Source organism: Coturnix japonica, chromosome 3, assembly GCF_054131305.1.
Source record: "Coturnix japonica strain WE chromosome 3, WE-NBRP24, whole genome shotgun sequence".
NCBI classification, from domain to species: Eukaryota; Metazoa; Chordata; class Aves; order Galliformes; family Phasianidae; genus Coturnix; species Coturnix japonica.
In genome coordinates this window covers 95,639,690-95,667,672 of record NC_140665.1, presented here as the reverse complement: position 1 = coordinate 95,667,672, position 27,983 = coordinate 95,639,690, and the positions used below count along the sequence as shown (strand labels likewise).

At 38.9% G+C, this 27,983-nt stretch overlaps 1 long non-coding RNA gene across 3 annotated transcripts in view; it reads left to right on the top strand.

The window, feature by feature from the left end:
* LOC146761577 (uncharacterized) overlaps positions 1 to 27,983 on the top strand; it is a 75,702-nt gene that overhangs the window by 11,759 nt on the left and 35,960 nt on the right. Inside the window, exon 3 of one of the 3 annotated variants that reach the window (XR_014944270.1) lies at positions 32 to 2,244. The exons of the other annotated variants lie outside the window; for them this stretch is intronic. This is a non-coding gene — a long non-coding RNA (uncharacterized LOC146761577). Of the gene's footprint in view, positions 1 to 31; positions 2,245 to 27,983 lie in introns of those variants that run through there. 3 annotated transcript variants of the gene reach the window in all.

The window sequence follows — 27,983 nt, the reverse complement described above, 5'->3', positions numbered from 1 at the left end:
GCCTGATTTGGATCTTCATTCATTTGTGAAGGGTGACGGAACACCTGCTGTGGATGCTTAAGGAAAAATTGAGAGATCTGGAAAGAATGTGTGAGCAGAGAAAAAGGGCAAGAAAGAAGAGGGCAGAGCACTGAGCCACTTCTCACAGCATGAGTCTCTCTAGGAGCTTGCCTGCCTTCATCCATGACGGGAGCCATGCGTTCCCCTGCAGAATGAAATTACCTCCATTGGTTTGGTTGTCCAGCTCTTCATACTAGGCCCTGCCCTGAAAGTGCCGGGCCCAGGCCTATTTTCTTCTTGCCAATTAAAGATTTAATTTAAGCAGTCAGAAATCACACATCAGTGAAGAACACTGTTCAGCTCCAAGGGCTTTTTTTACATAGAGGAAAAGATCATGAGGCAACCTGTACTGGGTTTAGCAGGAGAAAAAATATGATTGTAAAGATTTTGGTCTGGAAATATGGTAGACCACTTCCAAATTATCTGTAGAAAAAGTGTTATTCATCCAGCACTGATTGAAATAGAAGACTGATCAGAAGGTAAATTATGTAAATTTTGACACATATTAGCCAAAAGTAGGATAAGCAGAAATCTAAGTTGAAAATTGAGTCCAATTCATACCAAATCCTGTAGGTGATTCATGAATCATGTAGGTACTTTCAGCCTGCAGAATGTTTTGTAATAATCTAACCCACCAAATGTGTTAATGACACCGTTTGGAAGGCTAAGATATGTAGTTATGTATACTGCGTGTGATACAACACCAAATCTCATTAATCCTACCACTCCTTCAACAGTGGTAAGATTTCTCAGCTGAGATCTGCACATGTGGATTATTCAGCATTTACATATGTAGGAAAAAATAAAAAGTTAAAAAATAAATCTGATTTCCACTATCAATCACTGTTGTAGCCAGGAATGAAAAGGTGATCCAGTTTCACAGTTGCAGAACAAAACCAAAGATAACCCCCCTTTTTTTTCTAAACCATCCCACACAACTCAAATTTAACAAACTTTGGGTTAAAGTAAAGTGAGCATTTATTTTATCTGGCATGTAACAAATTAAAGCAAATGTGTTTTTGGTCAGTTTATTTATAGCACCACCAGTACTATAGATATGGTGGGTTGCAAAAATTATGTCACAATCATGTTTGGATGAAAGTTTTGCTTTAGACAAAACAATTCATTCTGATGAAAAATGCTCGCTCTTGAGAAAATGGCAATTTCCCCCCCAAAAATAGCATTTTGGCTGAAAACTTTTGTTTTGTTTTGTTTTTTGTTTTTTATTCCCACTTTTTGATGAAAAGTCGAAATTTTCCATAGTGAGAAAGGAAAATTCTGCGTAGCTTTAGCATGAGGTATTTTATAGATAGGCGAGAAATAATCTTGCCTCAAAGGGAATATAATATAAGCTGACAAAAATCTAAGAAATTTGGATCAGTAATTTTGACGTTACAAAAGTTTAAATTCAGCAGCTTTGCATGTGTTTATTAGAACATCTCCAGTGATGTGTTTTTAATGCCTCAGTTTGGGATTACCCATGTGAGAACATCTCATTCCAATTGCAAAGTCCTTTTCCATAGTGTTTAATGTCAGTAGAGACAATGAGATCATCTCGTTTGGCCTCTTCGTGTACAATTCAGTTAACCCCTCTTTGAGCCCAGGACTCAAGAAGACTGGCTGAATCACAGATATCAGAAGAACGCCTAAACTTCGCTTTCAGACAATTCTTTTGTTTCTGATGTTGTTCAGTGTAGGTAAGCATTAAGATTATTTTAATATTCAACTGAAAATGTGTTGGTTTGGCTATTATCAGAAATTCTTGTTTTTTACACAGTAGATTGGAGATCACCTTTGAATCGATATTTTCTTAAGATTGTGGTATAGCAAAAATTGAACGATTAGTAGAATTTTGATGGCACTTACAGTTGATTCTTTTTTTCTGTGCCTGTGTTTATTAGTGCGTGAAAGGAGTGGAGAAAAGGGAAATAAAGTATTCTTCAGCAATTCTGGATTTTACTCAGTGTAGTGGCTTTGGTCCCATTAAAGCTGCAGGAGGGGTTTAACATTCCTACAAAACATCCCCTAAATGGCATTCGCAGGAGCACAACAGCACTTTTTTTTGCCACAGCATGATGCCGGGACTTCAGCCTGGCCTACTCTGGTTTTTAAATCCATCTCAGAATTGCGGCTGTCCAGAGCACCATTCCTATCTTATCTGAACAGCTCATTGTTGTTGTTTTTTGTTTTTTGTTTTTTTTTCTTAGATATATAAATTAATGAATTTACGGAAAGCCTTTGTTTGAGTAGATTCAGATTACGTGGCAATTCAGATCAATCTGGTTGTCCTCTCCCCACTTCCTTCTGCCATACCAACTACTTCTACATCCTACAGGAAAATTACCAGCAATTGCACATTTCCTTCTAAATACTTGAGGATGACAGAACATAAGCCTTAGGTTTACAGCTGCTACTTTGTGACCCTCCTAGAAACATCCCTATTTAGTGGCACTACTTACCAACACTTTGAGTTATTCCAGTTAGCTAATTGGCTTTTTTTTTGGTGCTGTATACTACCAACTTTTATATCAGAATGTTGTGTGGTATCAACTCAAACACCCTATAAAATGTTATTACATTTTTGCAGTTACATTTATCCAAAAAGCTTCAGAGAATGAACTCAAGTTTGTTCAAGGAACAGTATTTTCCATCAAGCATTTCACATTGTCTGGTATTCATTATAGAATTCTCCTTTATTCTGTTATCAGTTAAATTCCACACGAGCCTTTTAATTCCTTCGTTTGAGGTTGATGTCAAGATGATCAGTATTGTAACACTGGTAGGCATGGGGTGCCTCTCTCAAATGTTTGTACAAGATGATTGTTTGTCTACCATTTCCAGACTTCTTTAATGTTCTGGGATTTAGTAAAAATAAGCAGAAACTCACTAGTGAATTCTCCAGAAAAAGTCCTTTAGAACACCTGAATTCAGGTTATCCAGGCTGATGGCCTTAAAATGTGCATCCTTAGAAGATATGATCTCATTCCTTCTATTAGACAGATAAAGCAAAAATAGTCTAATCATACTTAGTCAATGAAAACACACTGTTATCAAATAAAAATAAATATTTATTTGTTCTTTGTTTTCATTACTGCTATTGAGAATTTTTTCTGTTACTGAGAAATCTGCCTTATTTGCTTTGATCTCACTGTATTTAAACTTCTGACAACCAGTTTTGCCAATAATAACTTTTTTTCCTTTAGGATATTTTATCTTTTTTTAATGCACTTTGTATACTTTGCAAATACTAACCCGTATGCTTCAAAATCTTTGTATCTTCTCCTATTTCTTGAATAGCACTTCTGAAATTTTTGCATCTGATATATCACTAGGCCAAGACAAGCCTTCAAGTGATATTGTCCTTTTTTTTTGGTTGATCCTGTGGTCATCTAACAGGTTCCTGAAGAACTCTGTCATGTCTCCCATGTTTTTTTTTGCCTACATTTTTCCTTCTAGCAAACTTCTCCTATAATTTTTCCAGTGTCAGAATATGTCTGTTTGGAAGCATGCAAGTGTTTTCGTTATTTGAACTGTACCAAGTCTGCATACATGAAATAGAAACCGGTCATGACCTACAGTTCCTAATCAAGTACTGTTTTACTGTTTAGAATTCAATTCATCTTTATCCATCATAATAAGTTACCATATGCAATTACCTCATGGATTTGCTTCCCATTAGCAGTCAGGTGCTTTGTCATTCCTTTTTTCCCTCTGACATTTATGATGTCTCAAAGCCCTCTGCCCTTTCTCATTAGAAACTTCCTTTGGACCTTGCTAGTTTTGATGACCCAACAGTGTCCGGGCTTTTGCACTTCCAACACATCAGAATTCTGCCATGAGTTATCAGGCATCTGAGGTATCTTCTTTATCTGATTATCCTGCAGTACTTACAGTTTCGATGTCTTTCTTCTGATATGGTCAATACAGACTGCAGCTCCACAGACAAATTCCCATTTAAGGCAATGTACTTGGTCAACAGAGGAAAGCTATATTTAAGATGTCTCTGTTGGGTCTTTCTGATTAACAAAGTACAGAAACCTTTATATTCTACCAGCTGAAGCAGTGAGATTTATGAATCCCTCAACAAATGATTCATAGGCTTTAAAAATAACAAAAACAAAAACTTCCTACAATTAATTATTGAAGTGCAAAGATTGAATAGTTGGTGCTTAGAAGGTATGACATTCCAGAGTTTGACTTGTTGCAAATCAGCTCTGTCGCCTGCCTCTTTTCTAGTTTCCTCTTACCTGCAAACTTTACTCCCAGCATAACTGTACAGTATTAAAGGTGCATGATGTATAATGCACTTAGGCTAGAGTGGAATTGATAAACAAAACAATGTAAGTGTCCACATGTTAACGAGATTTGAGTTCAGAGATTTGGAGGCTGGAAGGGGGCAACTTCCCCAACTTGACTGACTTCCCATGGGGCAGACAGTAGTTTTGCACTGCAAGGAACTGGAATTATTTTACACTTGTACAAGTGAATGTTACTGCGTCTGCTAACTTGCCATTGAACTACTACAGCGTGTCACATAAGCATCCAATCTGCATTTAAAGGCTCCAAGCAATGATGAATTTACCACTTCCCTGGGTAATATGTTTCAGTGATTAATTACTCTCTTACTGTTAGGAATTTGTGTCCTATTTTCAGTTTACATTTTTCCACTTTCCACTTTCTGCCCATTGATCTTGTACGGCCTTTCTCTGATACAGCTTGGGGGTTGCTCATACCATGCCTCTCCATTTCAGAAGCTTTGAAAACTGGTTTCTTTTTTTTTTGAGTGTTCTGACTGAATGCTTTACACCTCTCCTTAGAAGAAATGGTGTTTTTTCCAGAAGCTTTCCAACTTTTGACCTGCATTAACAGGCAGATTCCAGAGCAGGACTCAATTTGTAGGGTTCTCACCAAACTGTGTGCGAAGGTAATGTTGCTTTGTTTCACCTGAAGCTTTCCTATTTATATCAAGGAATTTAAGTGATACACACATATATATATTTCACCTACTTCTTATTTTCTCTGTAACTGTCACAGAGCACAATCCCTGTAGCAGATTTCTGTGATCCCATCTACCTTGGAAGTGTCAATCTTTCTGCTGCCTGTACCCCTGCAGTTAACAAAGGCCGTTTTTGTGGTGGAATTCACTTCATTACAGCAAAAGCAAATAAAGCCTGTCACCACTCTAGCAGTGAGCGTAGGTGCTTACCTTGGAGCAGTGCTGAGTGGGTAAATATACACTGTCTTTAAAGTAGCGTGAATAGCCAACTGGATCGCATCCATGCAAGTGCGTCAGAAGGAAACCGTAACCATCTATTGTTTCACTTGTGCCTGTGTCTGTGATGATTGCCTGATACAAAGAAGAAAGAGCAATTATCAAAGGCAGCTTTTAGGAGTAACTTTACATATGGGATGCAATTACAGTGTGAAAGAACACTGGCTTGGTAGTGACAGACAGTGACTAAGAGATCTGATTACCAGGGAGCTAACTGCCAAAATCATATCCAGGAAAACAGTGTTGGGGAAAAATAGTGTTCGTACTGGTCTGTGCTTTTGTCAACCCACAACCAGTAACGCTGGCAAACTGTTGTGTGTGCAGGCTCATCCTGGAATGGATTTGAATGTCAGCTCATGTCCCTCAGTCAGCCTGGGTCTTGGAGCTGTTGGGAGACACTTGTGGCCACATCTCACCCAGCTTCAGAGCACGTGAGACAAGTAACACACGCTCATCCCACTCTTAGGCCAGAGCTGCCTGGAGCCTGGTTAGATGAGGGTCCCACACTGAGTTTGCTAGCCAGGAGGGAAGGGACCAAACCCTGGTAGTTTTCTTAGCAGTCCCAATGGACCTTCTTTCTTTGTCCTCATTCTAACAAGGTCTTCTCTGCAACAGCATCCTTCCTGACGGAGGTGCTACAGGGCTTAAGTCCGGTGGCTTAAATACCCAATGCATTTTGCAAAACTGTGCCCATCTGGGGTGAAATCACCACCACATCCTCAGGCCTCTCTGAGCCTGCTCACAATTCCCCAAATCACTTCAAAGTGACTCCATTTCTAGCAGACCTTGTTGCATGCCTCTCACTCCACATCCTTTTCCTCTTGCCTGATGTTCTGTTTCGGCCTCTCCCCTTTGCTCTCTTTATGCTTTTGCTTGCCTGTTCACAGTGCTGCTGTAGCTGACTCTCACTTCAGAGAAAGTTTTCATGCTTTAAATCTCCTGCTGTCCCCATTTATGTTTCTTTAGCCCTTAGCCTCAGTCTGGTGACAGCAGCAATGTGATGGTTGTTGGGAGGTAGTAGCTATTTGGAGTGGGTCTAGTGTCCAGGAAAGGTGCAGCTAGAGGAGAGCTGAGGACATTTGGAGGCCAGGAATGGTTAATGGGGTTTTCCAGCAGTTTGGCTTCAAGTCTGAGAGGGTTCAGGATGGCTTTTGGGAACTGAGACCATTTGGTTCAAGATTACTATCATCTTTGTTACATTGCCAACAGAGCTCTGGCATGTGCCAAACTGCTCTCCTACACACAGTTTGGTGAAGAGAGACAAAGCCCTTATTTACCCTACTGGTATAGAGATAGCTCTGCTCTCAGCACAGCCCTGCATCTGCTCTGTGCTCGTGCCTCACCAGTTGGGATCCGACAGCTCTGTTAATGCTCTCACTTGTGTCTGCCTTGGCTGACGAATTGCTCACGCAGAGTTGTGGCATCTTTACGCCCTGTTTTAATACTGCTACTTGTCAGTGGATACATGAGTCAGTACATTGTCAGCTGCATCCTGCCGTTCTCATCTGGGGCCCAGTCTACAGGCTCTGATCTGCAATCTATGCTGAGAAAGACAGCAGTCCTTATTGTTTCCTTTTTTGTGTGCCTGCTGCTTGACCGCAAGAAATTTCAGATGTTTCATTTCACTACGTGCTGATTTTGCTTTCCAGTGTGTTTTCAGGTTGGCTCCTAGTGAACAAGCAGGTCACGTTCTAACTCATTTAGGAGATGGAAAAAGGAGGTGTCCTCGTCCTCCAGGGCCAGCACTGCTGCACCATTCAATTTCTTCATAATGGCATTCAGGTCCAACCTGAAGCTGTGGTTTCCCAAGCAAGCAATGCTGATCAGAGAGTGAGCTCTGAAAGATGTGTCCTCTCTACCTGTATCCCTTCTCCCAGACCAGGGACTGCATCACCCCAGGATGAGCCATTGCAAGAGCTGTTCTGAAAGAAGTACAGCTGTACCCTTACCCCCCAAAAGCACTCAAAAACAGCAAACTATGATGTTATGATGGGCATCCACTATTGTTTGTTTGTTTGTTTATTTGTTTCATGTGTGGAAATAATATCCTAATAACAATGTACAGAAACAGTGTCTGGTCAGAGGAGTTTTTTTGTTTGGGCTTGGAGAGTTAAGATCAAGCGTGGAAAATCAGACACTAACGTTTAGTTTCTGATATCTTTACCTTTATCTTTACCTTTAGCAACATTATTGACCACAGAAATGCCAACAGGGCTGCATAGGTAGGTCAGTCTTTTTAACATTACAACATCTGTTGTTTTTTTTTTTTTCTATTTGCCACTAATGTTCTTTTCTCATAGTTTGCAATATGAAGTATATTTGCAGGTAACTGTTGTAACTTAGTCTATAATATATATTTGTGTTGGTTTGTGTTCCACTGCCATTTTTTCTTCTGAAACACAGTAATACTGTCATGTCATGGTATATTCTGTGTTCTGGATATAGTGGCAGTTTTTTTGTTTCTGTCTTCTTTCACAACCAGCATATTAGATCCGGAAAGTACACTTTATGTTCTGATAATGGAGGAGGAGTGAAATCCTGGTCCAAATGAAGTCAGTGGCAAAACTCCCATTGACTTCAGTGGGGATAGTATTTCACCCCATCTTGTGTTGCCTTGCCTAAAAAAGGAAAAGAGACCTGATCCAAAGCCTATTGTAGTCAATGGAGAGGTTTCCAGCGATTTTAATGGGCCTGTATTTGGTCCAGCATGAGGTTATTCAGTCACCTCCAAATTTTACAGGGATATAGCACTTGTATTCACTTCTCTGGGGACTAATAAGCTTTCTCTCAGTTAGACAAATTTCCGTGCATTTGGGTGTACTAATAAGTTCTTTTTTTCTTCTCCAGTGCTTCTTTTCAGGCATTGTTTTGCCTTGTGGTGATTCTAATTCACTACGAAACAAATCAACACTGAACAATGACCACGATATGTAAATTTGACTTTATAGATTCCAGTTCCATACACTTTGATTTAATAAACTTACTCCTCTTTGTTACAGAAAGAACAAAACATGGGTCACTTGATGAACTTGAAACCTGGTTCTGATTCTGACCTACATTTGAAAGCTAAATTTGAGTCTGATAAAGTTTTAAAAATACTGGTAATGTGAAAAAGATGCTTCTCTGCTTGCTTTGTATTTTTAACCTTCTTTCCTATTAGAATTGTAAACAGCTTTCTATTTCTGCAGTGAATTCTCCACTAATTTACTCCAGTGTAAATCCAGAGGAAAGTTTCTGAGGGCAGAAGAACTGTTTTACCTCTGTGCGGGGTGGGCAAAGAGCAGCCTGGCAAAGCCTGCTTCCACCATCCTCTTCCTCCTTTCATTGTTCCTGTTTGATAACCTTGAGCAAAAAATGCCTTTGTTGAGTAGAGCCAAGGAGAGCATTGGGAAATGCCATTAAATGAAGCACTGGTTTTGGCAACACTCACCATCTCAGTGGTTGTGAAACTCTTGCTTGAGATATAACCAAAACGATGTGGGCTAAAAAAAGCTTTTTTTCTGGTGGTTTCTGTTTACTCCTGCAAAATCTCAAAATATGACTATTTATTTTCATTTTGCATTGGAAGAAAAACAAAACCTCAAGCATTTTTGTGAAAAGCTTTTTGTGAGTTGAAACATCTGTTTTCACCTCACATGTCAAGCCCTGATTTGAATCTCTCTCATAATTTTTGATAAGGCAGATGAACTGTCTCTGCCTCTCTCACACACACATTGTATCTGCTTTGGATTTAGAAAACCTTCCTGTCCAAACTTCTGTTTGAATTTAAAGAAATCAAAAAAAGAAATGTTTTGGTCCAGTTTAGGTATTAGCTTTAAATTAATATGTCTGAGGAGCTGATGGAACACTCCTTCAAGTTTTGAATAAAAGTCTGTAGTTTGTTTCCCTGTATAATTAATCTCAGCGGACAATTGACTTTTACTGAATTTTACTTCCAAAGTAAAAATATTCCATAGAAAATCTTTCTTTTTCCTTACTTTTTTCCCTTTTCTCCATCCACGTTTTTTTTCTACCCGATTTTCTCCACAGTAACCTATAAAGTTAGTGAATTTCCAAGGCGGTGTCTTTAAGGTTTTGAGCTAAATCAAGAGTTTCTTGTTCGCTTTTTATAATGTTCAGTTCATAGAATCATAGAATCACAGAATAGCTTGTGTTGGAAAGGACTTAAAGATTCACCCCTGCTGCAGGCAGAGCAAGCAACCTCCCCATTTAATACTAGACCAGGCTGCCCAGGGCCCCATCCAACCTGGCCTTGAACACCTTCAGGGATGGGGCATCCACAACTTCTCTGGGCAGCCTGTGCCAGCACCTCACCACTCTCATAGTAAAGAACCTCCCACCGATACCCAAATCTTCACTCCTTTAACTTAAAACCATTTCCCCTTGTTCTGCTATTATCTACCCTTTCAAAGAGTTGACTCCCCTCCTGTTTATAGGAACCCTTTAGGTACTGGAAGGTCTCCTCACAGCCTTCTCTTCAGGCTGAACAAGCCCAGCTTCCTCAGCCTGTCTTCATAGGGGAGGTGCAGTTGTCTTCTGGCTGACAGATTCTCATCTAAGCATTAATGTTGATACACTTAGAGTGTGTGCATTCAGCCCAGGTACAAAGACTTGGAGCTGAATGTGTAAAAATAAAGTATGTGAATATTTCAGCTCTCAACCAGAGAAATAGTCATCTCCGGCATATATGTGTCTGCTCTCAGTGTCTTTTGTAGGACAAGATAAATTGCTTCTTGGAGGTGGCTGCTTCTTTCTTTGACCCTAAAGGGAACCTAGGGATTAGTTTAAGCTTAGACATCTAGCTCTTAGACATTTGAGCTCTGGCAGATGATTCCTATGTAAAGTCTGTGGAACTGTTAATTGGCCTCCTGGGAGAATCAGTTTATATCTTTCCCTTGATGAAATAATTTGGTTTAATTACTTACTATATAAATTCCTCTAAACCTGACATTTCAAACAAGAGGTCCTTTGTTCCTCACATGGTGAGTGCTATCTTTATGCCTCTTCTATAAGCAACTTTATACACGGTGTTTTCATTTTTTCCACCTTCATGGGAGAAGTTGAAGCAATGCAGAGTTCAAGTCTCTCTATTGACTTCCAGATTGTGGTAAAAAATATTTAGTATTTTGTTGTTGTTGTTGTTGTCTTTGAGCTTATAGCCCCCCAAAAGTGATTTTTTCCACTGTTCAGGAGGTATAAGCTATTATTGGATTTCAAGGACGCTGTAAATCTTTTCCAATGAAAAGTGTTATGGTTAATTTTATTGGGAAAGTTTTTTGTTTCTTTTTTTTTTTTTTTTTTTTCCTCTCTTCTAGACACAGATGTCAACCAGCCCGTAGTTGTTCATTATTAACTGCTCTTCATCTGCAGGCAACAGGATTACATCAGAAACATTTTTATTGTCCTTCACAGATTAGATCCTGGTTAGAAATCAATGAACAGAAAATAAGATCCACTGAGAAATTAGATCCGTTTTTCTTTGTGCTGATCTTCTGTTTCTAATACCTCACAGAAAAAAACACCAAAACCAACAATTTGTTTTCTATAACAAAAATCACTGTTTTGTTCTTTTTGAATCTTCATAAGGCAAAAGTTCCAAAGGCTTAGGCTGTATTTACATATTTTTAGCAGCTTTCTGTAGTTAATTTTTGTCATGTTATCAGCACAACCTTCTGTAGTTAATTTGGCTTGTGGAAAGCTGTGATTAATGGGCCTTTGCTATAGCATTAATTTTCAGCCACAACCTCTCCTTGCCCTTCGGTATTATGTTAATTACTGGAAAAGAGCCGTGAAATCATATATGGCACAGAGCTGTGGCGTGGCAAAGAACAACAATCAGATCTGAGGTTATGAGATGTGTCCAAACAGGAGAATGAAGAAATATCTGACCTGACAAATTGAATAAAAAATGCACAGGATTTTAGGGATTAGGCAACTCTGGCTTATCCTGGACAAGTGCCCCATCATACTGCTTTCCAACGGTAGTTTTCTGATTGGTCTGAAGGTAGCTGCTGCATTTCTTCTCAGACCTTGGGAGGACACTTGTAATTTGAAAGCACTTATCTTAGTAGCTTGTCTCCCTGATCAGGCTGCTGTAAACGTTGTTGGTTCTTGACCCAGATCCCACAGAAGTTGTTACAGCGAGTTAAGCTTTAGATGTTCCCTGTTCTAATGGAGAGTGTAGTACTAAAATGGTATGAAAAAAAACCAACACTCCTTAATTATCCTGGGAGCAAGGGAGATCATTTATTGAATTATCATTTACTGATATAAAAATAAGTGTGAATATGAGATGATTAGTAGGAAAGAGAAAGATTTTGCTTTCATGGGGGGAAATACTGTGGTAGCCACAATTAGATTTGTCTGAAACTTTTTAGCTAAATATTCAGTTTTTCACCTGAACATTACTTTAAAGAAAGTTAAGTCTGAAATATTACCCTGTTCATGTAAATTTGGCCAGAGATATTTAAAAGCTTGGACTTCTAGGATGGGTCTTTCCCAAAGCAACAAAGCAAGGAGCTGAATTTGAGAATAGGTCTCAAAACCACTCATGAAATAGATGAATTTCTAATGTTTGTGAGTACTTCCCTGACTTTTACAAATTAAGATACTTGGGATCTATATTCCTCAAGCTGCAGATGCTGGAGTAGCCCAGGGAGCCTCCTCTGCTTAGGTCCAGCCATGATTCTCAGGCAAAGAGGACAGGCTTAATCTCATAGGCATGTTCAAAAGCCTGACCCTAAGCAAACATGCAGATGTCACACCAATTCAACTAAAGAATACACAAAAAAGATGGCGCTGCCAGCTACTCCTCATTTATGATCAACAAGAGCAGTCAACCAGGTTGCAAATGACTGAGGTATTGTGCCTGCTTCCATCACAATGGGCTCTTTGTCTCCATTCTTTGAAAATGTCCCATTGACCAGACTTCTTGGAAAAGGGGAATCATTTTGAGTCTGCTCTGAGAGGCAGAAAGAGATGCCAGATTCATCAGGAGTAGACTCGAGAGAGAGAGAAAACAGACAGTGTATGATACTCTTCAGTGAACTTTTGCAATGGATTGTGCTGAAGTTCGTAAGTAGTGCTTAAGACCCAGAACTCTCCTTTTTCACATGAATGTCCTACTCACTGGGTTGGAGAGCCTTGCCTGTTAATCTCCACAGGTAGTCACTCCCAAATGAAATACTGAACACTCAAGGACCCTAGGTGTGAGCTGAGCTGTAGGTGTCAAGCTGATTGTCATGTTAGCACAATGTCTTTGGCTATATGGGGTAACATCAAACACCTGGCAAGACTTATGACAGCCTTCCATGACAGCAGCAATGGGTTCACATGTCCTGACCTCTTCAAGGGTGGCCTTGTGAGCTGATAAAGGACAGGTGGCACCAGCAGAGAGAAGGAAATAGCAGACTGAAGACAAAAAAAGAAAAAAAAAAGTAGATATCACATTGAGAAATACTGTGTCTTTGTAAGACTTCCAGTTTAAGCACTAGACTGTCCTCTCTGAAGCCAAGAAATATCATTTCACTCTCTCCCGCTGATGATATAAGACCTCTGCATGACACATAGCCTTTATAAAGCATCAAACTTCTAGCAATATGATAGTTGTTTTTATCACAATGCTCCCAACAAACGGCACATGCTGTTAATATGAATCTATCTTTCAGCAGCAGATATTTCAGGCACTGTTAGTAACATAATCTCATGATGTTGCCATAATAGAGTAAGCTGCAGATCCAAATCTTGCTGGAGTGCATTCTTTCTTTGGTTGTTTTCCTGTAGTTCTCCTTGGCTTCAGTGGGACACATGTCTACACACTGCAAATACACTCAGCCTTGTTAATCTTTGTATAGCACACCAGGTTTCTGATAGCCTGAATTTTGACTCAGAGGTGTTGGAAGAATACTGCAGGTAATGACATGGGGTGGGGAGCTTTGTGGAGGAAACTGGGAGCAGCAACAGGTCCAAATAAGAGAGAAACCGAGACAGTAGCAAGGATGTGGTGCAGTTTGTGCTCCTTGTGTGTGCACATAGCAGCACACCTGAGTGGAGATTTGGGGTGCAGCACACCGAGGGCAGAAGAATCTGAGTTCCCAATACAGTGCTCCAAGGAGAGCTTGTGCTGTGCTCAGAAGGCTACTTTTTTTAGTACTGGCTTGAGTGCATGGCCTCAAATTGCCTATCTTTGTTGGGCAATTAGCCACCTCCCTTTGCTGTGTCTATACTAATAAATTAGCAGTGCCAAAGGTCTTGCCTTGGCCCTGAACTGTGTTGTTTCTATCCTGAAGTTGTTAGAGCAGTCCTTGGCATGGGTTTGGCTTAGGCTTACTGAAAGCCTCTCGTACTATTTCTGGGCCTGGTTCAGGAGTTAGATTGGGCCAGAGACCATCGAAATGGTGGTTTGGATGCAGCCTCCCTGCTTAAGAGGCCAGGAGAGTTTAATAAATAAATGTGGCTATGTTACGACAGCATGATTCTGCTTCCAGGGCCAAAGAATAGAGCCTGGAACTGCCTAGTTTATTGGTGGGGGTGTAGCCATCACGTCTGTGAGCCTCCTGCAACATTAAGACTCTTGTTTCATCTACTGTGATGCAAACAGCAGGTGAAATAAGACCAAAACAGACACCAATAACTTCTTAAGAACAACTCTTTCTGTTTGATGATGCAGTCCAGGTAAATATGAACTATTTTAAGATGAAATGTCTGGCATTTTAGTATTACACCTTCATTTGGTCCTCTGCATTTGTTATCTGACACTCTGTGTAATCCTGAATAAGATCTGTTAATAGTATATGCCCCAGTTGCACAAGTTTTATAACACACAACTTTATATCCATTTATTTGGGGAAAAAAATGAGAGAAAAAATCTCTAGTTTTCCTCTTCTTCCAGTCGGATAGGATGTACATAATGGATCTCATGTATGCTTGCGGCAGACACATTGAGTTACACTGAGTTTGTTGAGGCAGCAGAGAGGGGAGAGATGATGAGGATTTTAAATTGCAGTTGTGAAGGAATAGCACTTTTGGCATGTGGAGCTGCAGAATGAGTGGGGCCATGTCTGAGGGGCAGGTTGGGCTGTGGGGGTCATGAGTGACCTCCAGCAAATATGTTCACCAATGGAGCTCAACTCACACATCTGCATCTTCTGCTCACACCAGCTAATTCAAAGCAGACCCCAAAGGAAACAACTGTGAGTTGCTGATGGGAGTCCAGGGCACATCTTTTCCATGACACCCACGAGGCCCCATACCTGAGTGGTTCAGGGAATAAGGGTTTACCTTTCTGCTTCCTTTTTTTCAAGGCTGGTAATTCAGCATTATGTTCTGCCACAGATCTGAGTAAGAGTGAAGTTTAACTACTTCCGTACTGCAGCTGTTCCAGTCAGTCGTGTGTTTAACCTTGCAACAGAAGACTTTTTTCTTCAGTACACTTAAGTTGAAGATGTCTGTTAAAAAGGAAGAATGGAGATGCCACAAAGCCATTCAAAGCAGCCTGTAGTGTTTTCTTTATTATTATTATTATATTTTTTTTAGAAAGAAACAAGGCTCTGTCAAACACCTACGAAATGTAATTGGACATGACAGCCCATGTCAGAGTTCAGCAATGAAAACTGAAGTAAGTTTTTCCCATTTTTTTATGCTGGGAATCACGCACCAGCCTAATGAGTAACAGGTTTTTGTTTGCTTGTTTGTGTATTGTTTTGGTTGGTAGGGAGGACATGTTCTTTTGTTCTCACCATTTGGTTCTGGCTCTGTTCCCCGAATGCTACCACCGCGTTGACTTTGACAGATTCAGCTGGAAAAACAGACGCATTCTAACTAGCAGTGCCCAAATACCAGCTATGTGATATGATTCACTTTGCGGAGGAGGAGAATGGTTTGTTTAAACTGCTGGTTGATTTGCGCCTAAAGGACACTCGTAACAGAGGAGGTTTCACCTGCTAGTCTGAACAACCTGCTCTGTTTCTAGAGGAGTGTTTTTGATAGTTGTTGCATACACACACATGCTGCATCAATGAGCCTTGTTCTGCCTCATATACTTTGAGTTATAAGCGCACAGTAGTGCAGATAATAGCTATCAGTTTGCTCAGAAGTTGTTGGATCATCAGAAAAACAGCATAACTTTTCCATCAGAAACCCTGAAAAACGTGTATTGCTTCCAAGAGAAGCAATAAAAAGACTCTTGGATGGTGAGGTACTGGCTGCCCAGACAAGCTGTGTATGCCCCATCCCTGGTGGCAGTCAAGGCCAGTTTAGATGGGCCCTTGGTAGCTGGGCTGGTGGGTGACACCAGCACGTGCAGGGGGGCTGGAGGTTAATGATCTTTAAGGTCCCTTCTAACCCAAGCCATCAACGAATGTTATTTTTAAGACTCGTCTGTGTTCAAGTCTTCTTGTCACTCATTTTGCTAATTCAGCATGCTAGATGATAGAGCAGGGTGGATGTCATGCTAGGAGTTAAAGTGGCTTGATCATAGTGAAGAGGGAATGATTATTCACTGTTCGTCATGAGGCAAACCTGAGGAGGCTCCTGCAAAGGTGATGGGATGGAAATTTCAAACTAAACAGCTAGTTCAGCTGTAGAATTTATAATCCTAAAAGTTTACATGAATCTAAAAAGATGAATTCATGGAAAAAAGGCATTCAAAAGCTATTAACATGAAGAAATAAATTCTGGCTTGGGAAGTTCTTATGCATCTGATTACTGGCAGCAGGGAAGAAATGCAGACATTGAGATTCATTACCCTGTTATTCTGGTCTTTCCCAGGTATCATATATTGGTCATAGACTCAGATGAATCTTTGGTTTGAGCTCTTCTTGCAAAATGAAGACTGTGAGCACAACAGTGAATATCAACTGGTTCTAAAATTAAATCAAGCAGAAAATAAATGTGGAGTCTAACCGCTCCTAATGTTGTTGATTTCACGTTCTATCGTTTGAGCAGTAGGGCTTAGCTTGGCTCAAATTTGTGAAAGAAATTTTCTTCATTTCTTTTCTCTGCAGTTTTAAGTCCACATCTTTTTAGCTAAAATGATTTATAATACTATTTTGTGGTTAAAATAGTTACCTTCAGAGATTAATCACCTTGGAATTCAAGTAAAGGTGAAAGAGTCTTTGTATAGTTTATGGTATTATAATAATTGATTACCTGACAAAAGGAACATAATATTTATGCAATTAGTTACTTAGTTATTCATGATTATGAAAATTGCTTTAGAGTCATTTTCTTAAATGACAGTTGAAGAAGAAATTGTCTTTGTGATATGTGACAAAAAAAGTGTGACAATTTTGTGATATAATGTATGGAGAAAACCTTCTACAATAACAGGCATCAGGAAAATGTTTTAAGGCTTTACAATGTCTTTAAGTTAAATTGAGCAGTGTTAACCTGTATATCTAAGATCTGACTTTCAACTAGTCTTCACTAGCCCTTAAGTAATACATATAGCAATGTTCCCTATATGTCTCACACTTTACATGTACACATATACATACACAGGCTGCTTTGAGAGTGATGCCTCCTATTTTATTGTGTTGGCCCATGACGTTGGAGGCGGATGTCAGTGGTATGGCAGTAGAGATTGCACCTTCCCACCAATACCCTGTCACATGTTGTTGCTGTGTGACAGATGGCAGCAGATGGGCAGTGTGATGGAATGGCATCTCACATGGAAGTGTGGATGAACCAAAGTTGTGTCGCTGAATTCTTCCATGTGGAAAAAGTGGCACCTATTGACATTCATTCTTGCTGAATGTTTATGGAGTTCAAACAGTGGCTGTGAGCACATTGAGGCACTGGGTGGTGCATTTCAGCTGTGTTGATGGCGACAGTGGTCACCTTTGCTAAAAAACAGTGTTTTGTAGCTGAGAATGTGCTCTATCAAATAATGTTATTGTGTTCTTCAGTCTGTTGTAGTTTCCAGGGAAATAAATAGGAGACATAACCATCAAAGCAACCTATGCACATACATGTATGCAGACACAGGTGTAAACACATGGTCATATTTTTATTCCTATAGTATATATATACATATGTAGATAAGTAATAAATAAAATACAAACTGCAAACATGAAGAGAAAATGAAAAAGATACTGTATATCAGAGACAGTGGATGACACTTTCCCCTTGCCATAGAAAGAAGGAATTTTAAAGTTATTTGGTGAAAATATCTGTTCGCGAGGGAGTGTTACTCTGCTGGCTTCTTTATTTCGATTAAAGGCTAATTCCAGGTAAGTTTGCCCAATCTCTTAACATTGTCACTATTTCTTTTTTCAGATAGCTATTGTGTTACTAGAATTTCTAGCAGAAAATCACCATACTATTGATCTGATAATGGGAAATGTGCCTGTTAACATGGCAAATTATATTTGGAGACAGCACGTGCAATACTGAATGCCAGAACGCCAAGATGACCCATCTGCCCAATATGTAAAGTATAATAACACCATTATGAAGTGATGATATGTTTACATACCCTTGTAACAGGATTAAAGTTTTCTTAATTGCCCCCTGCTTGAACCTAATGTAATGTTTTTGGTGTGTCCTATAGAATAATATTGAAAGAATGAACAAATCAGTGGCGGAACCTTCTGAGATTTGCCTAATTACATCTCAAATTGTTCCCATATTGGAAATTACATGCATATAATGCCTTCTGGGGCACTGAATAGAAGAAGCATATGAAGGTCAGCCAACAGTGCATTGCAATGAGTTCTGTCTTCATGTACTTCTAAAATGTCTTTTGCATGCAATGAGACACATTAATTTCCTAGAAACAGATTTCAGAATCGTATTATCTGATTTTGGAAGGCTCACTTCTGCAATCTCCATAAACCTGCTGTTACAAACATAAATTACAGTTGCCCTGAATTTAGTTAAATCATCACAACTAGAAATCACTGGATTAGGTTATGCATGAGATTAGGACGCCGGTGCTGCATTTCAGGAACAGGGTTAATTTTGGAAGATTCTCAAGAGTTTTACAGACCTAAAACAAAATTTTGACCCATGCATCATCCAAAACACCCCAGTGAAGCACAGGGAAGTCTTGGATAGGTTAAGGATTACCACCTGCATCCAGCTGTGTGTTCCCGTGATACTGTTGTATGTTTGTAATAGGTGAGCCTCTGCATTTCAGAGCTGCTTGTAAAGCAACAAGATCACTTCATGCTACCCATGGAGTGCTCACCCCATTGAGCACAGCTGCCTGCTTGAGGGTACAGGGATACTTGAATATTGACTAAGTGTTCAGGAAATTCCTTAAAGACCTGTGAGGTGCTGCTAAGCATCTTTTCTTTACAGATTTGGTTGCTTCAAGCCCAGAAAATACCCAACCCTAAACCCTTGTCAATCTGCTTTATAAACACTACAGTTTTATTTATTTGTTTATTTTTGAATTAGCTGCTTCAAAGGTGTGCTGCCTGCTACAGAAATGAGACAGAGCAAAGGAGTGGATATGGTGGGTCATGGAGATGAGTCAGGGAGCATCTAGGAATATTTTACTGTAGAATCTAGCCACGACTTCCTCTGCAGTAGTTCAGTCAATATATTGTTGCTTGAGATATTTTGCTTTCATATCTGAGTTTTGGCAGCAGTTTCTTTCATTGGTAGCCTTTTCCCTTCCAAGATCAGTGCTGAAACTGCATTTTAACTGTGAAAAAAGGAAAAATGTCATTTGGCAATGCTCCACGACCTTGATTTGCTGTGCTTGCAGGGTACAAATGAGACCTCTGATATTTTTTTTTTCTGTAAATTTCACTTTTTTCTTTCTTTCTCTCTTTTTTTTTTTTTTTTTAAATTTTTTTTTTCCTTCACTGAAAATTTAACAACAAAGAGAGCCAAGAGAGTCTCCTTGCATGGGTGAGAAGGGAAATGAAAATGCCATTTTTTAGGGTGAGCAGAATATCTGACACACTGTGATAGCCTTGCACCTGTGTATCTTGTAACCTCTGGGTACTAGCGGTTTTCACATTACACCAGTGCCATGTAAATATTGAGTAGCATGGAATGCGGTAGAGCTCAAATCTGAAATCTGAAATCTATCACTACCAAATATTTCTGCCTCATGACATTATACAGAATAAGCAGTTTAAACTTCTTAATTTACACCAAAGCTTTGCATCTTTACAAAGATTTGCAGATTTGAAGTCTTTAGATTTTGACTTGACCTACTCTATCAGGGAGGAGTGAGCAGGGCGTTAGGCTCCTACCCACAGCACAAGTGTGGATAGTATTAGGGTTTGGACTCAGTCCCATAGCAGGATGAGCACAGCCAGACTCCCTGGGGTGCTCTGGATGCTTTGTCCTGAGCCTGTAGTGCAGTCTGGCTCTCAAGCCAGTGTATCTGGGCCCATCACATCAACATAGCTGGTGCTTTCAGACATGGAGCACTGAAGTGGTCTCCATGTCATTCCTTTCCTTGTTCTTGGCCAGCGTGAATTAGATACAGGTTCCTGGAATGAACACCTTAATGTTGCTCCAGCTCTTGGTGATTGGTTCAACCCTGTTGCTTGTGATTAGAAAAAGCAAAGCATTTTCTTGCTGCTTCACTGGTGGTACTAACCTGGGCTTAAAGCATGTAGGCACATGTGTAGTATAAACATAACCATTTCCAAGAGGAAAAATACTTGTATACAATGTTATTTGTTTCTGGACATTATTTATGTCTGTTCTTGCCCTGTGTGAAACTTGTAGTTGCTGCAAAAGTTAGTAGTTCAGTGAGTGTTATCTCAGATAAGCAGCTTTAGTAACAAAATCGGGTCTCATAGCTCCCTTTGGCTTGGTTCAATGCAAAGGAGCTTTAACAATTTAAGTTTAGTCTGATCTATAGCTGTGTAGATGGGAATTGCCAAGTTCATGTGCATGCTTCTGTGCAATTATAATTATGAAAATTGCTCTTCAGCTTGTGAAATGGTGTAGCCTTGCAGGCTTTTTTAATTAAGAGGCTGTCAAAAATGTATGCTGTTCCAATGTACAAATCCATGGCATTTTAAAAAAGTTATTTTGAATGTAGGAATCTAAGGCTCCTGCTGTACAATTATATTATGGTTAAAATAATATTCACGTGAATTATAGTAATTCCAGTTAAGAGCACTAAAGAGATTTTATAGGAAACTATTGTCAGAAATTACATTTGATTTGGTGGTATTACTCATTAATAAGGAACTTCTTTCTTGTCAAGCATCACAGTATTAGAGACAAAATCCTCAGCATAATGTAGACAGAACTGAGTCACACTTGGAATCATATATATATAAAAGATATCTTTAATCTGAACTTGATGGAGGGAGTACCTAGGGGTGAAACAGAGCACAATAACCAGGTATACTTTTGTCTGACATAAATTTAAAGAAAGGAAGCTGACCTTTCCAAACTCGATCTCCAGTCTGATCTTTCATGGCATAGTGGAGATAAAGCTGGTACAAAGAAATCATTAGCAACTTATCAAGATCATCAGACCCTTTAAAATTTTCCAACCAGGAACAAATCTGATCCAGAGACAGGCAAGTTGGATTCAATAGCCTGTGTTATTCACCAGGTTGGAGAGAAAATCTCAGTAGTCCCTTAATAATTAAACTGCACTAAAAGTAACTAATTTAGAGGTGTGAAATCATAGAATCATAGAATTGTTCAGGTTGAAAAAAGACAATAAAGATCATCAAGTCCAACCACAACCTAAGCTGATTTCCATGTGTGCTTTGCGTTAATTCAAGAAAGAACCATCCTCCTTTCTCTCTGATTAAAACTTTCTGTAAAGCCACATGAAAAATATGCTCCAAAGTTGCAAAAAAATAAAAATTTGAATGTAGTGAGTTGAAGTTCTGAAATCTGGGAGGCTAGAGGGAAATCTGAAATGTGCAGTCTTGAGTGGCTGTGACTGTACAAACTAATTAACAAAGGCCAGGACCGTGCACTAATGTAAGTCAGTTACAGCCTGCTGAATCCAGCCAAAGCAACACCTGTCTTTAATATATAGAAAGAATAATTGTCATGAGGGACTCGAGTCCAGGATACAATGATGGAAGATTCACTTCATGCAGAGGGTAGTAAAGCTCCTAAAAATGATGGATGACAGATGATGGTTTTCTAACACAAAACATACTGGGTTTGACGATGAGTAATTTTATGCTGGATGTTGTTCTGATAGATATAGATGAATTAAATGCTGCACGGCAGCCTTGAGTGGCTACGGGTCTGATGATCATGATCTGATTGCAAGTAGTATGTAACTTATATTTAATTTATTAAAAGAGAACAGTCCCAACAACTGGCTTTTTTGTGGAAGCTAGGGAGAAGTGATGAATAAATTTGCCCTGGAGGAAATTGGGGTTGGAAAAATATGAATGAAAACAGGGAGTTCCTCAACAAGAGTTTATTGCTTGGCTAGTAGGTCTTGATTCCACATTCAAAGGTTGTAATTTGCTAAAATAAATTATAATCCAATGGAGAAACATGGCCACAGTCATCTTCCCTGGATATACATCAGTACAGGGGAAGAAGAATAGAAAAGGTGAAAAGAACCTGTGTAAAGTAGAAATTAAGAAATCAGTTTAATTGATAAGATAATTTGATCCTATTATGGAGAAACTCGTGGTAGGGTTCAGGATTTTAGGAACAGAAGAAACTTAGGGAAAATTTAAGTTTCACATAGAGGAGCTCAGCAAAACTGACTACTGTGAAGTAAAAAAGACAGAGGCAATAGGAGGAAGCTTTTCAAGCAAAGGGTGTTGACACACTGGAACAGGTTGCCCAAGGAGGCTGTGGATGCCCCATCCCTGCAGGCATTCAAGGCCAGGCTGGATGTGGCTCTGGGCAGCCTGGTCTGGTGGATGGCAACCGTGCACATAGCAGTGGAGTTGAAACCAGGTGATCATTGGGTCCTTTTCAACCCAGGCCATTCTATGATTCTATGAATATGGATTTCTCATCTCCATTTGGAGATATGCTCTGTGACATTATCACCTTCCAGGTTCATCGGTACTGAAGGAAGACAACACATAAGATCTGCCAGGGGTAGATATTTTTCTATCATCTGTCTTGGCTAGATTGCACCTAAGAATTCTGAAAGAGTTGGCTGAAGACATTTCTGTTTCACAGATGTTCATTTTTTAATAAGTTGCAAAATCTCATGAAACTCCAGAAAAGAGAAAGAACTGTAATACTGTGACAGCAATCAAATAGGGAAAGTGTGATGGAGTTGTCAGCTGGTTTACCTGGTATCACCTTCCAGCCAAATGTTGGACAGTCTGGTACAGGATTCAATTAACAAGTAATTAATTTTCATATGAATGTAATCCAAGTCTGAATGAATGATTTGAGGAAATAAATTGGGTTTAAATTTTTGAAACAACAAATGAAATCAGTTTTGGTAACAGTACAAAGGGTGGGATAAAGTGTTTTAATCAGTTCCAAGTGTTATTCCAACTGAATGATCAGTGCTACATGATGCCAACAAAGTGAACATTTATTCTGCTATGATACACTCTACAAAATTTTAGAAGAGTTGTCTGTAGGCACCATTATCAAATGGAAATGTTTTCAGCAGAGCTCCAGAATGGTGGCTTCAGACTCCAGTGCCAGGCAAAATGTTCTCCAGAGCTCTGGAAATGAATATCACTGCCAACAGTTGTGAAAGCCACAAATACTGTCAGCATGATCTGCTATGATGATTACTCAGGGTAATCTGGATTGTTTGGTCCAATAAAATATAATTTGTTTAAATGAGCCAGAGATAGGGAGATATCCTTTTGTCTTTGTTCTGTGCTGCTTTGTACCAGCCTATTGTGCTGAGTGCTGTGACTCACTTTCTGAAAAGGAAGATGTTTAATTGGAGATTCTACAAAAGAAGCAGCCATAAGATAGAGTGAAAGACGTCTAGTTACACAGTTAATTTAAAAAAATTAAAGATCAAATGGGATAGAGACACTTAAAAGTATTTTTAGGAAAATGTGCTCTGTGAAATCAAAGCTGTTAATTTTTCTTTCTTTTGACTGAATTTTTTTCTTCATTTTTCAGTACCATCAGAAAGATATTTTGAATTTGTTGATACATTTTATATTAATAATTTTGAAAGCTGTACGTCTCTATGTGTTGAAGGGTTATTGTTCTGCACTGTAACCTAATTATAGCAATAGGCAGTTATAAATAAACAGAAAATGGTATATTCTCCCTATTTTAGAATCTGCAAAGTTCAAAAGATTTTGAACACTTGTTAGTGTTAGCACAATTTACTTATGAGTATTTTGAATATCTTAGACAGAAAGAAGAGCTGCTCTGATAAAAATCAACATCTGCAGATAAGAAAAATATTGTTCAATTGCATAACAGAGAGATGATTTGATTATGGAATATGAATAATTTTGAACATGGACACAGAATACTAAGAGAGAAAGAGAATAGTATCAAGTACATACATGACAAAAAGCTGATCTTTTCTATAACAGCCATATTAGTTTAACTATTTCTATATTGAATCCAAAAATATTTGTTGGATTATAGCAGTTTGAAAAAAGATAGTCTTGAGTCAAAGTCTTCAAGATGGAATGATTCGTCATTTTTCTTGGTACATTATTTCAGTACTTATTCATTCATACTTCTAGCAAGGGATGTTTTTCTTTTACTTTGGAAACATCTGACTTGTTTGACAACCTGTTGTCTCTGATTAAGTCGCTGTGTTATAGCAGTCCTTTAAAACCTGCTGTTTTTCTTCATCACTTTTTTATGAATCTTAGTCAAATTGTTCCTTCTACTAGTGATGCTATTAGAAGAGGCCATCTAAATTAAAACGATGGGGTTATGGCTAACCCAAAGACTCAAGTCCAGGTGTTGCATAAGGAGAAATGTTAACTGAGATGTGATACTTTGGATGCATTCAATTGCAGGTTTTTGAAATGGAGATTCACAGGAAAAGAAAAAAAGCTACATGGGACAGACCTCCAGGGGCCATCTTGTCCTGTGCCTGAAGGCAGAATCAACTAATCTTATGTCATTCCTGCCAGATGCTTACCTAACCTGCTCTGAAAATTCTCCAGAGATCCTACAGCTTCCCTAGAAAATGTATTCCAGTGCTTCATTACTCTTAACATTAGGGAATTCTTCAAAATATCTCATGTGAATCTTCCTTACTGCAATTAAAGTCCATTATTTTTCATTCTAGAAGACAAGGAGAGCAGATTATTACTGACATATTTGCCTCAGACTTTCCAACATCTAAAACTGACCTTTTCTTCAAACTTCCCTATACTAAGTGGTGCCAGATCTGTCAGTCCTTGCTCATGGGTGACAGATCCTCCACCTCAGACCACTCCTCTTTTCCCCTTGAGCCTTGGCTTCCCCTGGAGTGCTCCTCTCTAATGACACAATAACTAAAGCCTAGATAAACTGAATGTAGAAATATTGCATACGCTTTACATGTATTCCTGTTGATTTATAATCTTTCAGAAGATGTTCAGTCAGACTTTGACCACTGTTCTTAATACTACAGTGTGTGATCTCTTTGATAACTGAATGGTCATTTGTCTCTCTTGGAGTACATTTAGGTTTTCATATCGTACATATTACCAGAGTTACGTGCCCTTAGAGACTAGAGATGGTACAAAATGCAGTTGAAACCTGTCAGCCCAGCTTTTCTTGGTTGTTGAAGTCTGGTGTGATAGTAACCTTGCTCTTTGGAAACATATTTTTCACATTTGAAAATGTCTGTCACAGTTTGGAGCATCTCGCTAGATTACATCACAGTGGCATGCAACACACAGGAAATCTGAAAAATATGCTGCATTAAATTGCCCTTAAGGAAACTGTGGTATTCAAAATAGAATATGTTTTAAATCTTACTCGCTTGTTTGTACAACTGGCCTATGCTACGTAAACCACATTAAAACTTGGAGGTTGTGTGTAGTTACCAGGTATCTCAGTGTTTTAGGACAGGTTCACTCATACAACCAAGCACTCTGTGATGAGGGGAGCTGGAGAAGTTGGTGTTTTGACCTGAGAGAAGCTATTTGCCAACTGTAGTTCAGCCTGATGGATAACGGAACTGGGATACAAAAGAATGAAACATTTATCATCTGAACTCAACTCAATTTAGCAAGACTTTATTGACACCAGAACTTCTCTAAGATTTGCCAAGGAATGTTAATCACTGTGCTATCTATCAAGAGGAAAGGAATAGCTCAGTATGAAAGGGACCCTTTATTAGAGTGCAGATAAATATAAATGTAGATAAAACCAATGTACTTTGTTATATTCATCAGGGACTGCACCCCTTTGATATATTTGTTCATCATTGCCAAGGGGTTGATTTACTTGTTTTAACTCGTAATTTCATCGCGTATCATTCTTTCAGAAATATTGAGAAGACAATAAAACCCACTTGATTTTACATAACTATGTTCACTTTGTTGCTCCATCCGTTTAACCTGAAGGGAAAGATGCAGGCACCTCTCCTCTGCATTATGTCTCCTTACCCTCTGTTTCCTCAGATACTCTCACCTGCAGCCCCCTCCCCTCCATTTCTATAATGTGAATGTCATTAGAATATGCCTTTGGCATGGGCTACAGCATATTGCATTTCATTGAGGGGAGGGCAGTTTTTCACTCTCCCATGCTGATTAGCCTGAAGCCACTCTGATCAGTTTTAGGGCCCTAAATTATTACAATGTGAACAGCAATAGTAAAAATAACACACAAACAAAAAATGGCCAAAAAAAATAGGAAGGTTAATATTTTATGCTGCTTTCTTTAGAAACTAGCGCACTGAACAGGTTGGGCTAGTTTCAATCATTTTTGTTTCTCATTCTTTAGGAGAGAAGTGGACTGCGGCCAGGTTTTCCTATCGCAGCCCATCTGTGTTGTGTGCTAGGGAGACAAAAGAAAAGATTAAAGATGTTACTGTGTAAAATATTTTATATTTTTTGGAGGGAATGGAGGGTGGGTAAAGGAGCTGGGGAAGAGAGAAAATTATTTCCAGTTGAAGATTTTACTTAAAAACGATTATCATCTTTTGTTGGTTTCAGTTGTCTGGGGAGTTTGAGATGAATGATGCCACAAATTGCTGATCAGATGTGTCAGAATTAATTCCTGCTTTCCGCAGTTTTTTGTAAAGCTTGTAATGGTTGAACTTGGGGCTGATTTCCTTTGGAAATAAATTCATAAGTGGCTTGACATGGGGGTGTAAGTATGAAAAAGTGGTCAATAAATGCTAAAATAGTATTAAATCTATACGTATTAGAATATAAGATCCTACTTATCAAAGGAAAAGCTTGACCAATGTATTGATCCATCTTTTCTCCCAATGCTCAAAAGTGTTTAAATGCAAATTAACTACCGAAAGGTATATTAAAAATATATTATTCAGGTTGCAATGTCAAATGCTCAAGCGTTCAGAAATGGCTTGTCCATGTAATGTGAATTAAAATCTTGTGTATATAACGTATATAGTCACTAATTCTGCCTTCCAGTGTGCTTTGTTTCAGTTACACCTTTGCTACTTCTAGATAAGGGAATAGAACTAACTGAGACAGGGAAGAATTATTCATTAACATATGGCTAAACACCTATTTAAGCCATATAGACAGAATCACTAATTTCCTCATGTATTTTTTTTTCCTTTTCCTGACTTTAAAAACTTAGGCTTCCTATGTCTAAGCTGCAGGAGGGTTAATTATCTCCATACTCCTTCAGGTAACGAGTCGCACTGCCATGAAATGTTTGAGACACTGAGATAAAATATATTGAATTTAAATGCCCAATTTGAGACCACCCGGGTCCATGAGCACCAAGGGCTCCTTTGCTTTATTTACTGTACAATACTTGAGGCACATCACTCACAGACTCTTTCTAATTTGCACCCAGAGCTGTTTTACCTTGTTCAGTAAATAAACTGTAGTCTGTGGGGTGAGCTCTCAGTTTCCACTCTCAGCAGCTGAGGGGAAGAACACACTTGTAGCCCAGTTCTTTCCAAAGAGGTAAAGGGGTTCTTTTCCCTTGCTCTGTAGAGTCTGCCATGTATAAATAAGAGCCATGAGGAGACTAAAAAGCTCAAAGAGGATAGAGACTTCTGAGAAAGTAAAGCTAACTGTGAGGCTGTTTTTGCTAAGTATGGACAAATGCAGACTGTTTTCTGAACTGCGTTATTTGATTGTTTCTTTTTCTTTGAGTTTGCAAAATCACGCCTAATATATGATCCTCTCTTTTGTACTAGATTTCAAGTTTATTGAATGAAAAAAAAAAAACAAAAAAAAAACCAACAAAAAAGAAACAAAGGAATTACAGTGATATTGAAAGAGTTTTCTGATACTTCTTTCCCTATTGTCATTTCCCAGAATTGTTAACCATACTAGCTGAAAATTAGAGGAAGCTTGTGATGGACACCTACTACACAAAACAATCAAAACTGTTAAACTCTGGATAAGGGCCACTGAACAATGACTTAAAATGGAAAGTTCAGGGCAAGTTTCCTAATAGGCAATGTCACCAGCTGCACAACTGTTAGGAATCAAATCCACAGCTAAGTTGGGTAATGTCTGTCCCTCCTCCGAGTTTGTTTTATGTTGTTTAGGCTGAAAAATTATGTGACTCCACCATTGCTGTCCATCCTGAAAATAATACATTTACTTGATCAGCTATGTAATCATAGCAGTTTACTTAAATG